At 49.2% G+C, this 18,695-nt stretch overlaps 1 protein-coding gene across 2 annotated transcripts in view; it reads left to right on the top strand.

Annotated features, from left to right (window-relative positions):
* Positions 1-288: 288 nt before the first annotated feature.
* The window catches only part of DRD2 (dopamine receptor D2), a 55,703-nt gene continuing 37,296 nt past the window's right edge, over positions 289-18,695 (top strand). For both annotated transcript variants that reach the window (XM_059392786.1, XM_059392789.1), the window contains exon 1: positions 289-419. The gene's annotated coding sequence lies outside the window, so the exon portion shown is untranslated. The remainder of the gene's footprint in view (positions 420-18,695) is intronic.

Raw genomic sequence — 18,695 nt, forward strand, 5'->3', positions numbered from 1 at the left:
CCCAGGGGCGGGGTCCAGGGGCGGGGCCCAGGGGTGCCCCGTGGCCAGGCGGCCCCGCCCCTCCTCCCTCGCTAGGTGCTCCGGCCGGGCGAAGCTGTCCAGCCTCAGTGCGGTAACCCGCCGCCTTCCGCGCGTACCGCGCCGCCTCCGCTCCTCGTCCCTGCGCCGCACGGCCGCCCCGTGCCCGGCCCCGCCCCGCCCCGCCGCGGCCGGTCCACTGCTCTCCGCGGGCAGGAGCCGGCCAAGCGCCTGCCCGCCGGGGCTCTGAACCGCGCGGCGGGGCCGGGAGTCAGCGACCCGCCGAGGAGAGCGGCGGCCCGGACGGCTGCCAGAGGGGCGGCCGCGCGTGGATGAGGCGGGAGCTGGAAGCCTCGAGCAGCCGGCGCCGTCTCTGCCCCCGGGCGCCCTATGGCTTGAAGGTAAGCGCGTGCAGGACAGAGCGACAGGCGGCCAGGACCGAGGCAGTCGCAGGGAGAGGAGGAGGGAGCTCGGAGGGTGGCGCAACTGGGAGCAGAAGTTTGTCCGGCCACTCTGTTGCCGTCTGCCGGGGACCTACCCGGTTCTCCACAGAGAACCTCTCCGTTGGACCACGGAGAGGGGGCGACAGGAACACAGCACTGCCATGCCCTCTGCCTCCCTCTTGGCGTCCCTTGCGCGGCCCGGGCGGGAATCCTCGCTCCAGGCATGGGCGGGCGGTGCCGGGACAGCTTCTAGGCAGAGCGCCTAGAGCCAGCCCTGCCGAGCTGAGGCTTCACAGGGCGGCCCGTTCCCGATGGTCTCGGGAGGGCACTTTCCACCCGGGACCCCAGGGCGCGCGGCCAGAGTTTCTGATTGCCTCGGAGGGAGAAGGGTTGTTCTTGGCAAGTCTACATTTGCGGGACCTTTGACTTTTTTCGTTTCTGAGGACAGACCCAAGGGAAGAGGCCGATTCTGCCTGTACTCTCATACTCCCGGTGTGCCGCTGTCCTTGGTACTGAATATACGTTCTACTTCGCCGTCTCTCCGAGATCCTGTAGAGTGGGGAGGCTGGGGTTTCGGACCCATCTCGGCCTTGGAATGGGGGTGACGTTTGGGGCAGTAGCGGAGGGTGACTGCTTAATTGTGGAATGGACCAAGAGCTTCGAGAGGGTCATGTGCGGAGACAAGAGGCAGCTCTAAGAGCCAGAGGGAGCGCGTCCCCATCCCTGTCTGCACAGGCGCCCTGTGAGTGGTTCCTCTTGAAGAACAGAGGTAAGACAGTGCGTGTGCGTCTACACAACAGGCTTCGCCATGGACACAAGTCACAGCGCCGCAGCTCACAGCTCCGTAGGGACAGGCCCTTCTCTCAGTCACAGGGAAGCTATCTGAGCGAGTGATGCTGCCCCACCTGGCACCCCACTACTTTTTTGTGCTGGGGGCTCCTGAGGTTGGGGAGGTACAAGGCACTTTGAGGATCCCTCTCCAGTTCCTTTGGCAGATCGGGTCATTTCTGGATTTTTGACCAGGATGTAAACCTTTCAGGTTAATCCTGGCTCCTTCCCAGGAAGTAGGTGATCAGTGATTCTTCCCCTTGGGATGCAAATATTCAGCCTGTCCCTGATTCATCCCGCAGCATTAGGACCACTTGAAAAGGAATTCATTCTTCTCATGTTTCCCCTGTTGCTGCTGTTTGAGGAGGGTGGGCAGAAAGAGGCCTTGGTGAATGTGACCATTTGCAAGAGAACTTAGTGGGCTGATTTGCTGGGTCCCTGCATTTGACTTCTTTGCTTGATGTTCAGGATTCCTGGCATATCTGATAGGGACATGGGTGGTGGTAGGTATCTCTGAAATTGGGTATCTGACAGGGAAGACGTTTGAGAGGGTTAGACCTAGAGCTGAGGCAGGGCAATGGTAACCCCAGCCTTGGTCTCTCTTGAAAAACATTCTCAGTTCCTGCTACCTTCTCTGCACAGCTTGGGGATAAAAGGTACTGGGAAATGGAAGATTCTGATTTGTTATATGGGTCCAGAGCAGGATTTCTCTAATGGTTGTTTCGTTTTAATGAACTCCCTATCTTTGAATCACCTGGGAAGCTGGATAAAAATGGATATTTTTTTGTTCTTCTCTAAAGGACTGCTGAATGAGAACCTCAAGCTGAGACCCGGAATGTATATTTTAACAATATTTCTGGTTGATTCATGTATACGCTGGTTAAGAAATCATTGCTCATGAAAGTTCATACTTTGACTACAGGGAGCATGATTCAGGCCTTTATAACTGACTCTTGCCTCCTGCTGCTTATCATGTTAAGTTCTTCAGGCGTGGGGCTGTTGATGGAGGGACCACCCCCGGATTCAGTCCCTTTGCTGAAATAAAGTGTGTAGCCTGATCTCCTCTCCTCCAAGATCCTCCTGGTATTTTCTTATTTCTAAATCAGATTTTTAGGCTCTAGGAATCACCAATATGGCATTATGTTGACCTGTGTAAATAGTAACCGCCCTCCCCTGGGGGCCAACCCATTGTGTTCCTCTTGCCCACCCCTTCTGGGGGAATTACTGTCTTTCATTATATATGTACTGTGGTCTGCTAACCCAACTGCTCCTGAAATGCCAAGGAGTGATTAGTTCAGCTTAGTAGCACGTCATGTTCCCCAAGGCTGGTAGCTACTTGTGCTCTGCTCGCTGTGACATATTGGCTGTATTGATTTGGCTCTTTAAGCTAGCAAGCTTGTAGGGGTGAATAAGGCCAGGGATGATGCTCGTGGGCTAGTCAGTTTTCCAACTTTACTCACAAGGTTGGATTATCTCTATCTAGAACATGCAATGATATAGGAGAATTTGAACTTGAGAGAAACCCTGTGTTCCTCCTTCAACCAGAGGAAAGAAAGGGAACTCAGGGTCTCATAAAAAATGTAGTCTCATATTCACCTGGGATTGACGTGCTGAAGCTAGACTGGTCTGAGGTCTCTATTGTATAAGGGGAAATGTATGTATAAGGGATGTATATGTATAAGGGGAAAGACATGTGGATTTGGCCTGGAAAGAGCTGTCTTTATCTTCCCTGCAAGTGAAAGTTGTATTTTGGTGTTGAGGAAGAAGCATGGCTGTGAAAATAGCAGAGTTTGTGAGAGGTTTGGCAGTGGGGGGAGAGGGGAAGAATAATGAGACTTCCTTGAGCCAACGCTGCCCCTTCTAGTGACTCATGTTTTCTGATCTGCCAACCCCCCATGTCTCCCTCCCTTGTAGCTGAATACGTATGACTCTCCAGCAGTGAAGGTGTTTTGGCCCCTCAGAAACGACAGGCGAACCGATGTTGAGGTTTTATAAAGTCAGAACCCCAAAATGAATCTCCCAGAGTTAGGCTGCATATCACAGGTCACAGTAACCTAAGATTTGAGGTCTTGAAAAGAACTTAGCATGGCTACCTAGTCAGTCCCATATCCCCCTGGACATTGTAACTGGGATGTTAAATCCTTAGATTATTTGGGCTCCTCAGAGGTCATTCTGGATTCTCCTCACCCCTAAACAGGGTAGCTTTTCTCTTAGTCTAGAATACGGTGATCTCTCTTTTGTTACCAAAGTACTCCGAAAAAGGAGTGGTGTAAGCTTTCCAGTCCCAAGCCACCAGGACTGGGTTTGGCAGCCAAAGCTTCTCCATCCTGCTGGGAGCTCTGCTTAGCAGGAGAGCATCCTGCATCTAGCAAATGCTTGGAAGCCGCAGGCAGCTGGAAGGGCACAGCTTGGTGTGAGCTGAACCAGGCTCCTCGGTAGGTAACCTTTAGCTGTATATGGGCTCTCAGCTGAACCAGCACTGTGTTTCCCTTTCCTTGCCCCCATAGGGCTCTTATGACCCTGAGACGACTTGGCTTTGGGGTTCTGCCTAAGCTCTGCAGCTCTCCAGGACACTACATGGAGCCACCCAGGCCGTGCAAGTTGCTTATTTCCCGGTTTGGGGTGGTAGGCTGATACTCTCTCCAGCCTTTTAAATTACCGTAATTGTGTTAGAAACCAACATTAACACATCCCTGCCTCTCAACTGTCCCTATCACCATTGTAATTGAAGATTGCTTTCTTATTTTTTTTAAACAATAGAATCATATTATTTAAATGCATAGGTGTGGAAAATAGCTTGATTATAGTGTCAGTCCGTGTGGGAGGAGGAGTAAAACTACAAGATTCAGCCACAGGGTTTGTTCTAGTCTGGGTCCAGAGAAAGGGGAGAAACTTGCTATACATTTCCCCTCTTCTTGTCCCTTTCACTTCCACCTGATAAATGGGTTTATCATACAATCAACACATTTGGCAGCTGGGATGTCCCCTGGGGAGGCACAGCCTCTTCTCTCCCTAGGAGATATGGGAACGCTTCTCTGCAGAGAAGAGGCTCCCACTGGCTCTAGCATTCAGGGAGGAGCAAGAGATGATGCACTGGGGCCTGGGGACTCCCCTCTCCCCTAGGTGGAAGAGGCTGTGTTGCTGCAGTGCCCCAGACTCAGGGGCCCGAGAGTGTGAGGGGCAGTATATGGGGATGGGAGCTAATGAGAAGCCATCTCTTTGGGGGTTCCTGGAAAAGGCGGATGTTAAATACGTATGTATAAGACATCAGTTTGAAGCAGTTTGGGCAATTTTCTTTTATCTGATGTTCACAATTTCCAAGAGGAGATGGGGATTCTTTGCTGTCTACAGTGATGGGTAGGGGAAGGGGGGAGGACCTCTGGCTCTCCCTGGAGCACTCTAAGTGATGTCAACCTGCTCCCAGACAGAGGATGAGAGGTGAAGTCAAGCAGACTCATTCCCCCAGGGCACATGAATAGGCCCATAGCCAGCCTGGGTAGCCGGGCATTCCGGGGAGCTGTGGCTTAGCACAGAGCAGCAGCCATAGCCCCAAAGACTCTCCCCTGCAGATGTCTGTGAGCCAAAGTGAGTCCTGGGGCCTGTCCACACATCACTGGGCTCCTTCAGAACGTGCCTGCCCTGCTCATTTCCACCCCTGCCTTGTTGTCATTGTTTGGATTCTAAGTGGCTCAGCAGGAGAAAGGCATTAGAAATGAAATTATTTTCGTTACACGCTGTATAATTGCCTTCTCTCCTTCCTATTACCCCAGGGAGCAACATCACTAGCAGTTCCCCAGGAACCCTTGGTCTGGGAAAGTGGCTTCGTCTCAAGCTTCCTTAGAAGGACAATTGGCCGGGCTTACCAATCCTTCTACCGCTGCCCTAATCATCCTAGCAGCTAATGTTTACTGTGCACTTGCTGTGTGCAGGGTGCTGTTCCAAGAGCTTGCTGTGTGTTTTTTATATCAACTCTTGGTCTGGCAACAATGCTACAAAGTAGGCACTGTTGTTATCCCTCTTTCCCCAGAGCTGCCTCTGTGTGGAGGTGGGTATGGAGAGGTAAGTGGCTTGCACAAGGTCACAGGGCCAATATGCAGGGGGAGACTTAAAGCCAGACTGTCCCATGCTAAAGCAATTGCCCTCTCTGACCTACCTAACAGAAGAATAAGAAAGGGTGGAGAATAGGACTAACAAGGCACTTTCTTGGGTAAACTGAAATAACAGCAAGCTTTCCACATGAGCCCAGGAAAGGAGGAGATAGCAGAGGGAGAAGAATGGGTGCAATAAATTCTTGGGATTCTTAATGTCAAGGACCACCTAAGAATTTGTTCTGTGCCTGGATCTCACTCCTTTGGGTACAGTGCACTGGGAATGAACCTTAGCAAGCAATGAGAACAGAGGAAAAGGGGGCGGGAGCAGAAGGAGGCAGAGTCACCTGAGTCTCGCTAGTTTGAGGGAGGGCAGGAGAAGGTGTGGATTCACAGAAGGGCTGGCTTCCTTGGGGAAGGTTCATCTCTTTGAGGTAAACCGAACTGTTGCAGAGGATGTAACTCAGACTTCTGCCCACCTTGTGGTCTTTTGGTGTTGCTTTCTCACTGCCACAGGATGGAAACTTGTCATATCTCCAGGACAAAGGGGCTGGATTTCAGGGCAAGCAGAGAGGATCTCCTGCCCGGGATCTTGCAGAGATGCGGGAGTAAGTCAGGCCTCTCCTAAGAACTAGCTGCTTGGTGCTTTTCTGCTGGACAGAGGCAGTAGAGGCCTGGGTATCCCTGGGCCAGGCCTTTGACCTGTGTATCAGGTTCTTTGGGTACAAAACAAAAGAACTTTTATCTGCTGCCCACTATCTTGGAATTTCAAGATTCCAAGTGCTGTTGGATTCAACAGCACTTAGGCTCTACTGATAATGGGGCTCACCTCCCAATAGGCTGGATAACTTCTAGCCCGTTGGTAAACCTCACCATGAATTTTATGAATGCCACTTAACAGCATTTAGTCCCTTTCTTAAGCCCTTAAAATACAACATAGTTAAGCCTGAGCGCTTAGGAGCAAGCCTGCAGGATTTGAATCCAGACTGTGTACCTACTAGCTATGTTAACTTAGGCCAATTGGCTGACCTCTATCGCCTGGGGTTCTCATCTCTAAGTGGAGACATGAATACCGAGATACTGGGTTGTGATGGTTACTTGTGGCAATAGATACAAGATGTTTTAGAGTCCCTGGCAAAAGTAAGCATTCCCTAAATCTTAACTGTAGTAATTGTTATTATTATTATTAAGGAACTCGAGGGGGAGCATTTATAGCTGCTTTCCTTTTGAATTCACTCAACACCTGATTTTACATCTCTGAAATTAAGCACATTTTTAAAACTTTCACAAAATTCAAGCTTACTTTCTTTCTTATGCTCTCCACTTATCTGCACTGCTGTCTTGGGCGCTTCCCACCCAGAAGCTCTTACACATTTTCGGCAAGAGGAAGGAGCTTTAGTCACTGGTCCATACGTTATGCTGGGCTCACCACAAGCGTAGCGGCCTTCTTGTCATCATACAACACTATTACAATACTGTTGACCATAATCCCTCTGCAGTACCCTTTATCTCCATGACTTACTCATCCCATTACTGGAAGCCCATATCTCCCACTCCCCTTCACCCATTCTGACCATCCTCCACCCTCACCCTTCTGGCACCCATCATTTTGTTCAGGTGGAGCCTTACTGATTGGCATTGTAACATGACATGATGCCTTCTGGCATAGGCCACTTTTTATTGAAAATCCCAAATAAGGAGAAAGTAGCAGTGCATAAGGACAAGGAAACTTTCCTTTCTTCTACCGTGGTTGAAAAGCCCAAAGAACCTCACGTTAAGATCCTCAGAACAAACATGTGCTCTTCATCTTTTGGGGTCATTAATGACAGAGGCAGGTGCCATCCGTGTTTTGGGTGAAGGATGGTCTTGCTTAAGATAGGGATGTAACATTATAGTTTCTGGCCCTAGGACTCTCCAATCCTGAAAGCTGTTCCCTTTCTTTGGCTCTTCTCCTTTTCTTTGAATCCTTCACTGGTGAAGACTCTTTCCTAATTGATGCATCTCTTTCTGGACAATTATGAAGCTTTACTGTTTAGGGAAGATAGAAGATTTCCAAGGGCGTGGCAGGTGTTCCCCTCCCTGGTCTTCTTCCTCAGGTTGAGTAGTCACTCCTTTCTTGGATTCTGATTTGTTCTTATGTTCATTTATGGCAGATCAACAAGAGAATTGTGTTGACAAGCAGAGTCTAACAGCTAAGGTTCCAAGCAGAGGATGTCAGCCCCCCACAAAGGAGCAAAGATATTTCCATACACACCTTTCTTTGGAGAGTGTGTATAACTGAAGGCTTAGATTTCTCTCGATGACCAATGGCACAAAGTCTGCCTTTTGGACAGTCTTCTCTGGTGAGCTAGAGGAAGGTGGTAAGAGGTGACGACTGCTTTCCCTAGATTGGTGCTGCCATCCACACATTCTGAATCCTTCCTTAGTTACAATCTGTGGCAGCCAACTTCCAAGATGACCCCCAATACTCCCTACCTCCTGGTATTCATGCTTTTATGTTAGCTCCTTCTACATGAAATAGGGAAGACCTGTGTACCAGCTGGACAATGCCTAAATGACAGATCGGGACTTCTGAGGATCGGTCAGAAAAGGTGCATGACTTCCACCTTATTCTTTCTTGGGTTGCTCATTCTGGGGAATGCCATCTGCCATGTCAGGACACTCAGGCAGCCCTATGGAAAGGTCTGCATGGCAAGGAGCTGAAGCCTCCTGCCAAGAGCCATGTGAATGGGCCGTCTTGGAAGCAGATCTTTCCTCCCCAGCAAGCCTTCAAATAACTGACCACTTCAAGGACTTAGTTTTAGCCTTGTGAGAGACCTGGGCCAGAACCACTCAACTGAGCTGCCTGAGTTCCTGACCCACAGAAATTCATTCAGATAATGCGATTTTGTTGTGCTAAGTCTGAGTTTGGGGATAATTTATTACTTAATAGTAGAAAATGAATACACACTCTGAGATTACTCTCCATGAAATCATTCACCCATTCCTGCCCCAGTGACATGGGAGTCACTTCACTGTCTGAGCAGAAGCTGGATTCCTCTGACTGGACTCAAGCTGCCTCTAGTGAGCTTCAAGGCGCACCTCTGATTTTGTTCCGAGATTTCAAAGTGCTTGTGTTTCACACATGATGGTCACGCACCTCTCAGCCCTCGTCCTACCCGACAGGCTGCCGACATCTGTACTCTGTATTCTGTCTTCCCGCACTCACTCCTCCCTGAATGTCTTCAGCCGTGGCTGCCATTCTGCATGTACCTCACTTTCTGTCCTTTCACGGAACCCAAATTACCGAGCTAGATACTAGGCACTCATTTTGGTCGCAAACCCACTAATGAAGAAAAAAAAAACAAAACACAAAGATCCCCGCCCTCCTGGAACTTGCGTTGAGGAGACAGATGGTGTGCAATAAATATAAAACGTACGTGACTGAGTGTGCAAGAAGGCAGTAAGTAGTTGAGAAGAGAGAAAATTGATTAGGGCTTTGGGATAAGGCAGACTTTGGGCTGGGAGGAGTGGGAAGTTTGCCTTGTTAAATATGGTGGTCAGGGTGGATGTCACTGAGAAAGTGACACCTGAGAAGAGATTTAAAGGATGTAGGGGAGTGGATTTTGCAGCTAGCAGAGGGAGAGCATCCAAGGCAGGGGGATCATGAGGTCTTCTTGCATTTTAAAACACTTTTAGTAATTTGAGTTGCTCCCTGTGGAGCAGTAGTAATACTCTGCCTTTTTAATTTTCAAAGCTCCTGAGGCCTTAGCAATCTCTTGCATTTGTAAATCACTTTCTCTGGCCCTACCCGGACTGATTGTTATGGCAAGCCATGGAGGTAGCTGTTACAACCTCTATCTTGCAGATGAGGCCACTGAGGCTCAGAGAGGCCTCATGAAACTACTCAGGCTCACGGAGCTAGGAAGGACTAGAGTTATGGCCTCGGGGAAACTCTAGTGCTCCCTTCGTATATTGCTGTCTGAATGCTCAGTGCTAATCTTTCGATTGTGCATTTCTTGTCTTCCCTATGGAACTGATAGCTCCCTGAAGCAGAGCCTGTTTCATGTGTCTCCAGAACCTTTAGAGCAGAAAGGAATGCTGAGCACTTGGTAGCCACTTACTTAAATTGTGGCATGGGCGAGTATGAGTGAGTGGGTGGGCGATGGCTTATTTCCCCTCAGCCACACTGACTTGAAGCCCAGCAAGAGTGTCTGGCAGGGTTGGTGGTCAGCAGGATGCTTCTTACCTTCTTTCTTTCATCCTCACCTAGCATTCTCTGATTACCTGCAGCCACAAGTTACATTATACTGTGGCTGAAAATTGTTCACAGTTGTTGCAGGGCGTGGAATTCGGATGTTATTGCATATGGAAACCTGCTTCGATCAGACACACACATGGGGAAGAAGGTGCTGGGTGAGCTGTCAAGGAAACACTTAGAGATGTGTTGGTCTGGGTCTGTATGGGGACTTGAGGACAAGCAGGATGGAATAGTCATTGGGGTTTCTCCTTGGAGCTCTGGATGGTTTGCTCTGAAGCTGGGATTTAGGGTTTTGGGAACAGGAATGATCCTTAGCTTAAAAGGTACAGATAAGCATAATTTACCTGACACCCTTTGAAAGCAGTAACAATTGGAGCCAACCTTTCCCAAAATCACTTCTTAAAAAATGAGATACCCACCCTCTGCCCATCTAGCTACTCAGTATAACAAAGTGATTCAGATGATGAACTTGGAAGCCAGACCGACAGAGTTTCAGAGCTGTGTTCTGCCAGTAACCAGAAATGTGACCTCAGTCAGGCTACTAGAACCCTTTGAGATTCAGGTTTTTCTCCCATGAAATAGGGGTGACCATGACACTTTCTTCATAGGGCTGGTGGAAAGTAAATAAATTGTGCATAGAAAGTGCTTAGCCTGGTACCTGACACATGGTAAGCTCTCAATAAATAGTCATTTCATAATTCTCATTGTAGTTAGTAGGGGCATTGATATGTCCACAGGATCCTTCCCAGTCTATGCTCTAAATTCCATCTCTCCTCTGGAGGGAAGAAAGACATCACTGCAAGAAGAGGAAAACAGACAAGGTGGGACCTGACACCAAGAATGTTATTTTTGGAAGAACCCAATGTCCTACAGCAAGACAGAATGGTAGAGCCCCACGTCCCTTTGGGCCATACCCTGTTGTCATCAACTTCAGTTCAGAGCATGCAGTAGTCAAGGAACCCAAAAAACTAAGGGCTGAAGCCTGGAGTTTGAGTTGGGGACGGTACAGGCTGAGGTCCAAGGGAGCAGGGCCAGACTGTAAACTCCAGAGCCTTGTGAAGACTTCATCCTGAGGGCAAGAAGCCGTTATGAAAGTTGGGTTTTAATCCAGAGAAGATCTCAACTGATTTCATTTGCATTAAAAAGAAATCATAGAGGCTGCCCTCTGGGAGAGCTGGTATGACAGAAGCAAGATTGAAAGAAGGGTGACTAGCAGGATTTTTGGTTGTCAAGATAGTGATACTGGAGGCCTGGAATGAGGTGGGGCAGTGGAGATAGAAAGATGGGAGTGATTTGCAAAGTTAATTAAAATTCAATAAAATTTGGTGAGTGATGAGCTGTGGAGACGAAGGGAGGGAGAAGCCAAAGATGATTTAAGGATCATGAAGCAAGGCAACAAAGAATATTGGTATAAAGTATCTGAATATTGGGCCACAAACCTGAGTCTAGTAGAGAGGGCAGTGGATATTGGAGGATGGGGCACAAGGGACTGGAAGCAGTGACCCGGTAGTACTGATGAGAGACCTAGTATACTTGGAGGGACCGAGAGCATGAGCTGGAACACGGAGGCAGCTGTGGTCACAGAGCAGGGATAACTCCACTTCTGATTATGAGAGGAGCAGAGCAGTCCTGGGTGATGACAAGGTCCAGGGTGCAACCATGAGAACAGGTGACCGAAAGGGAGGGTGTCCTTGGAGATGAGGGCATCAAGGAGCTGAGAGGCCAAGTTCCAGACATGGATTCCGCCCAAGTCCATGGCAGGACTGGGGCTGGAGTGCAGGCTAGGGAACTAGGTGCCAGAGTCGTCGAGAAGCTGGGAAATGGCCCTGACAGGGACAGATGGTGAGGTTATAGATGGGTGGCATGCACCGTGAAGGAACAGGGATTTCACGGGAGGGCAGAGAAAGGCTAAAGAAAACAGGGAGGCTGTAGTTGCGGTGTTAGCAGAGGAGGCTGACACGGGACACACCTTTCCAGTCTCCCCACACTGGTGGTGTTCTCTTCTGCTCCCTCACTAGCTCCAAACTCACTAGATGACATTCCTCTCCTCATCTGCAGAGAATGAAGGAGAAAGAGAACAGAGGGTGATGAGTGGGTGTAAACTCTGGATGAGAGGTGGAAGAGGGGGCAGTTACAAGGAAGAGAAAAGCAAATGGATCTATTGACATTTGTCGGTCCTCTGTGCTCACTGTACCATATCCAGCCTTGGAGGATGCTTTCTCTGCCTAAATGCTCCAGCCCTTGGCCTTAGAAGCTAACTTCTAGTCGTCAGCCTTTAAAACTGAGCACAGACATCACCTCTTCCAGGGAGCCCCCCCCCCCCACGATCCCACCAGCCTGGGCTAGGGACCTCTCTTCTATATTTCCATAACATGAAGTGTAAGATCTATCACACCATATTGTAATGTTTATAATTGCTTGTTGACTCTCTTTCCCCAGTCAATGACAAATTCCTTGAGGAAGGGGAATTACGTTTTTACCTCTCCAGGCTTGGATACCAGCCCATTGCACTGCACATGGTGGGACCGTGATCAGGGGAATCCTTTGCCCCTGACTACACAGTAATAACAGAAGAGGACACACTGTCTTCTGCTAATCCTTAAAATTCCGAGTCGGGCTAGAAAATTTCTCCAGTGGGACACCTGGGTGGCTCAGTTGGTTAAGCATCTGCCTTCATCTCAGGTCATGATCCTGGAGTCCCAGGACCAATTTCTGTATCAGGCTCCCTGCTCGGTGGGGGGTCTGCTTCTCCTTCTGATATTTCCCCCTCTTGTGCTTTCTTTCTCTCTTAAATAAATAAATAAAATCTTAAAAAAAAAAAATAAAAAAGAAAGAAAAGAAAAGAAAGAGAGAAAAGAAAGTCTCTCCAGCAATTAACATAGACTGAAGAGACCCCCAGCACGTCAAGAATCTTAGGGACCCAGACTAACTCTTGATTCATGGGTGAGAAATCTGTGCTCCCAGAGTGTCGTGGCTATTTCTCTGCAGACCACAAACCAAGGGCCTGCCAGGGACCCTGCTGATGTCCCACCACACCCAGCCAGTGTCCCGCGCTGTGCCCAATGGCTGGGCCTCTGGTCGCCTCATCGAAAATTCCCTCAGTTTTACCCATTGTCCTTTCTTCCCATTTCTGGGTCTCAAAAGGCTGAGCTGGTGATCCTTTGTACTTAGCTCTACTCCAAAGCTTGAGAAAAACAGATGAGTGAAGCAAACCGAGCTGGTACGTCTATATTTTGAGGGACTCACAGCTTTGAGGGACAGAGCTGCGAACTGTCAACATCTTCCTTGCTTACTGAGAAGCAGATTGTAAGCAGGTGGGGGCTCAGTGTATCAAATGACATGCAAAAGCTGTTAGAACATGACGTTATTGTCATTAATAATAACAGAATAGGGTGGACTGATGGCCTCTTTGTCATTGAACAGTCAGGAGGGGCAGGGGCAGGGGTGCTTCCCATGCTCTGTGCTGAGCACATGCTTCTGGGGAGAAGCGGTCAGTAGATCATGGTTGCATGTGTGGACGTACGCAGGAGTGAACGAATGAATACTGTTCTCTTGCATGGCAGGCTGAGATTGGCTGGAAAACTTAAACATCGCATCCTGAAGGGCCTGGAGAAAAAATGAGGCAGGCAGCTTGGAGAAATCAATGTCCACGACCTTTCTTTTTAAGGACTTTTGTTTGGTTCCCAAATGCACTAAGAAAAGCTCACGGTGTAGGATGGCTGCAAGCCTGTGTGGGCTCCCTGGGCCCCACACAGGGAGAGGGTCTCTAGAGGGAGGCGGAAGGTGGGCAGACCTCTGCAAAGTTCGCCAGCCATTTGCCTTGAACATTGTAGGGCACAGGGAACCTGGGGAATGTATTCATTTCCTCAGTAACAAAGTACCACACACAGGTCATCTCAAACAACAGGAAGGTATTCTCTCCTAGTTTTGGAGGCTGGAAGTCTGCAATCAAGGTGCCCGCAGGGCCATGTTCCCTCTGAAGGCTCTAAGATCCCTGGCCTCTTCTAGCTTCTCACAGCTCATGGTGTCCCCTGGTTTTAATCTCCACCTCCGTCTTCACATCATCTGTGTCTCTCCATGTCGCTCTCTGTCCTTGCCTCTTCTCATAAGGATACCAGCTATTGGATTTAGGTCCACCCCCGCAGCCAATCTGTTAGAATCCCGTCGAGATCCTTAACTAGTTACCTTTGCTAAGGCCCTGTTTCCAAATAAGGCCAGAATCTGTGGCGCTGGGTAGACATGAATTTGGGGGGACACCATTCATCCCATTGTAGGGAGCTCCCTGACTTGCTGGTTCCTGGTCCTGGAGGCATTCTTTGCCTCTTCCTTTTTTTTTTTTTTTAAACATTTCATTTATTTGAGAGAGAGTGAGCACAAGAGAGAGAACACAAGCAGGGGGAGAGGGAGAAGCAGAATCTCCCCCAAGCTGGGAGCCCAATATGGAGCTTGATCCAGGACACTGGGACATGACCTGAGCAAAAGGCAGATAGATGCTTAACCAACTGAGGCACCCAGGCACCCCATTTCCCTTCTAGTTACCTGTTGTTGGGACAGCTGCCCAAATGAAGCGTCATCTCCCATGTTGGAAGGCAAGTAAGGACAAGAAAGAAAGCAATTAGTACAGTGGGAACTTGGGGATTAACTGGGATTCATTGGCCTCCTGGCACAGTGGGTAGTAAGAGGGGGAGGTAAAGGGAGTTTGGAGAAGAAAAGGGAGGAAGGGGGTCCCTTCAGAGTTCCAGAGAGGGGAGGCCCTATAGCTGTGGGCTCAGGACCAAGAAGGTGGTTGCTGGGGGCACATGCTAAGTGCCGTGTATAGACCATAAGGAACTCAAGGATTTGTGGTTGTTCACTCACATTCATCCTGCAGGCATTTACTAAGGCCTCCTGTGTGTTGATGTTCTCATTTCATAAGTGAGAGTAATGAGGATCCAGAAGGCCAAGAGCATTCTTCAAGGTTTCTTGAGGGCAGAGCAGGACCAAAATCCAAGTCTTTTTACTCTCTGAGTGTACCTCCCACAAAGTAATGTCTGTTTGCCATGGGAGTCCCTGATCTCTGCCAGCCAGTAGGAATAAAGTCATCAACCCTTGCATCTGGCCAGAGTTTGATCATGCACAGAGTGTGTCCCCAAAAGCTCCCTGATGTGGTGGGGGTGGAGCCCCTGAGTTCAGCTTTGTGGGGGTGGAGGGAGAGAGCTGTGGGAGCTCCCTGCAGAGGAGAGCTGGGATCTCCCAGACAGAGGCTAGTGGAGACCCGCTCTGCACTACCAGCCAGAGCCTCCCAGGAAACCCCAGTATTAGGTGTGTCCAGCTGGCCAGTCCTTACAGACATGGAAATGATGACGATGGTAGGGAGTTTTCCAGGCCCCTCATAAATATTACATGTCTGCAAATATGGACCCTGAAGCCTTGCAGATTTACCTTCTTGTGATGAATTCACCTTCCTGGCTTCCTGAGAAGAGAGTGTGACAATACTTGAAACTGCTGTAACATATCCCAGTGGGACCAGACCCCCAAAGCCTGCCCTTCTGGGCTTTCCAATCTGGATGTTGGTCAGCAGTAATGATCAGGTTCACTCTAGATGCTCAGCAATTATGTAAGCCCTGAAAGAAAAGTGAATCCCCTCACTGTGACAGGTTGTGGTGGGGGTTAGGGAAGAAGGTACAGCTATCCCCTCACGGCTGCTCAGCATCGTGAAGCTCTCCCACAGGCCAGGGTCATGGCCTTCACTTTCTTTTTTCTTTTTTTTAAAAAATATTTTATTTATTTATTTATCAGAATGAGAGAGAGAGGGAGAGAGTGAGCACAAGTAGGGAGAACAGCAGGCAGAGGGAGAAGCAGGCTCCTTGCCAAACAGGGAGCCTGACATGGACTCAAGCCAGGGACTCCAGGATTATGACCTGGGCCGAAGGCAGACGCTTAACCGACTGAACCACCAGGAGTTTCCTGGCCTTCACTTTCATCACAGAGTTTAGTGAGACAAAATACAACCGAGTACATTTTATTTGCTTTTTAATTTTTTAAAGATTTTATATATTTATTGAATGGGAGAGAATGTGCACACAAGTAGGGAGAGGAGCAGAGACAGACAGACAGAATCTCAAGCAGACTCCACGCTGAATGTGGAGCCTGATGCAGGCCTCGATCTCACCACCCTGAGATCATGACCTGAGGGAAAATCAAGAGTCAGTCGGTTAAGTGATTGAGCTGCCCAGGTGCCCCTCAACAGAGTACACTTCAAAGATCTTACTGACTTTATTCAATGATTCATGCATGGGGCAGCATCCCATCAAGCAGATGGAAAGGGGCTCCAAGGAGTTGTATGAAATGAAAGATGTTTATAGGCAAAAAGGAGTGGGACAAGGAAGTTTTACTGGCAAAGACCAGTAAAACCAGTAAAAAAGACCAATGATCCGTGGTGGCAAGGTTACTCTCCCACAGGGAATGACACAGGTCCTTCAGGCAGATACCTCACTGGGGAAACGAGGTGATCTCTGATTGAGCCGTTTAAGATTCCATTTCTTGGGGAGAAGCCAAAACTGTAACTGAGTCTAGGTTTCCTCCTTCTTCCCTTTCTTTTTTTAAAATTCTATTTATTATTTTTGAGAGAGAGAGAGAGAGAACAAGCCAGAGGGAGGGAGAAGCAGGCTACCTGCTGAGCAGGGAGCCCGATGTGAGGCTTGATCCCAGAACCCTGAGATCATGACCTGAGCCAAAGGCAGATGCTCTACTGTCCATGCCACCCAGACACCCCTGAGTCTAGATTCCATGACATGGGCCTTAACTTCAGTGATACCATTGGATCCTCTTGTCTTGCTTTTAACAGTGCAAACCACTGTGTGTTATCAGGACTTCCTCCGCATCCCCTGATCCCCAGCTTGTGAGATCAGCTAGAGCATCTTCCTGTCCTTAGTGTTTAAGCACACAGGAGACCCTGAGCTTCAGTAAGTGCTAATGCATATGCATAGGGATATGCACAGGGATACGAATGCACACACGAATAATCAGGGCTTGTTTGCGGCCATACACACACAGCATAGGTTTTGATGGACCAGGCTTTTTTTTTTTTCTTTTTTTTTTTGAGGATCACCATGGATACATGTCCTTCCAAATAAGTTAGTGAGTGCATTTTGGCTGACACATTTGGAGGAAGCAGCAAGTGTGTGTGCTAACACAAGGGGGATCCCTGTGTTTTCTCCAGCAAAAACCATAATGGGTCGTGTTTCCCTGTCAGCAAACATCAAGAAGCAGGAAACACAAACCTTTTCTCGTTTTTTTCCAGGTGATATTTGTAGGCCTGCACCTGGCCCTTAGTGTCACCCTCGTGGCCAGAGATCACAGACTCGGGAAGAAGGAGAGCGAGACAGGGAATGGGGGAATTAGTGAGAGAAACGTGTATCAAAATCTGAGGGCCGGAAAATCATTTTATAATTAAAAAAAAAAAAAGTGACATGTGTGTTTTACAAGGATATGTGTGTTTGTGCATGAGAATTGCTAAATACTCAGGCGACACTCAGTTTAACCAGCTGAGCTATGGCTCAGGCAGTTGTTTTTCTAATTGCAGGTCTGGGCTATATCACCAGCTGGGAGTCCCACAGGGAGGCTAAGGAAGCCTTGTTTTGCCCTTTTAATCTCTTTCAGGCAGTCTCCAGTTCCTCACTGTCAGCTCCTGCTGCCACTTCTAGGCTGGGGGTGCTCAGGGCCTTAGTGGCCTTCCTCCTCCGGGGCTAGTTCTGGCCCGCACGCCCCAGCCCAGTGAGCAGCCCCAGAACACAAAGCTGCTATTGGGTTCAGCCTCCACGACTGAGCCAGAAATTGGCCCTGGCTCTTATGAGGCAGAGCCAGGGGACACAGCCCGTCAGCTGCATGGAACTGCTCGCTTCGTAGTGACCAGGAGCAGTCTCAAATCATCAGCCTGGGGAGTGGCCATCGGGCCAGCACATAATTTCCAGATTAGGTGCTTTTGAGACTGGGCTTTCATGGTGCAGACTGAGCTCAGAGGCAGTGCTGGCAGAAGCTGCAGAAAGCAGAAAAATGCTAGCTTTACAGGGCAAGTGATTTCATTCATAGTCAATACCCCAAGCATCCCTCTCCCTCAGGTCCCTTGTCATTAAGATGCAAATGGAGCTTTTGTCCCAGGGATGTCCCCCTGTGGCTGTGGTCCTTGTGCTAGGGGGTGGTGGGGATGGAGGGCATGGTAGGGATTCCAGAGGGGCCTTGGGGACCTGGTTATTGAGCCTGGAGGAGGGGCAGGAGCCTTTTGGAGTCAGGGAAGCCAGAGCCTACTGAGAGCTGGTTCTAATGGTGGCAGTGAAAATTCTTTCAATCCTATAGCTTAATCCTCACATTTCCTCCCCGGAAACATACAGAAACACCCCATCCACCGAGAAGCGTTATACAGGAGAACGGGTTTTTTGTGTTTTTTTTTTGTTTTTTTTTTTTTAAGGGAGAATGCTCCTTCTTTCTGTTGCCTGGTGGCTTTTTATGATCCAGTGAATGCTCATCAAATAAAGCCACCCACTGTGGTAGGCTCAGGTCCTTCCACAATCCAGACCCACCAGGGAAGAGTCCATCTCCATTCCGGAGGGGACGGTGCAGCCGAGCCTCCCAGAGGTGGAGGAATGGGTCCAAGCAAGTGGCCCAGCCAGGATGCAAAAGAAGCTTCCTTTGACCTTTCCCACAGCTTCAGAGTACTGTCTGCTGCTCCTACTCACATACAAGCTTCGGGGGTTGGGGGGACCGGGGAAGGAGACAGCTAGCTTTAGATCACCCCACAGGGTGTGCTTTGCACATAGTAGGCACAGATGTGTATTTGTTAGATCAAATGAGTGCACTCATTTTTAGAATTCTTATAAAACTAGTTACCTCCATCCTACTTAGTTCTGGAGACTGGTACAAATTACTGACAGTCTCAGTTTCTTCATGGGAGGATCTTGGACGATGGTCACCTCCAGAGCTGGTTAGATCACAGGAGGTCAACCTCCTGGCCCAGCAGCTTGCACAGAGGCAGTTGCCTCTCAGGGGCTCAGGGGCTCAGGGGATGCCCGTGAAGGCCCACAGTGAGCCCCAGGTTCTGTC

Source organism: Mustela nigripes, chromosome 1 (assembly GCF_022355385.1).
Source record: "Mustela nigripes isolate SB6536 chromosome 1, MUSNIG.SB6536, whole genome shotgun sequence".
Lineage (NCBI taxonomy): Eukaryota > Metazoa > Chordata > Mammalia > Carnivora > Mustelidae > Mustela > Mustela nigripes.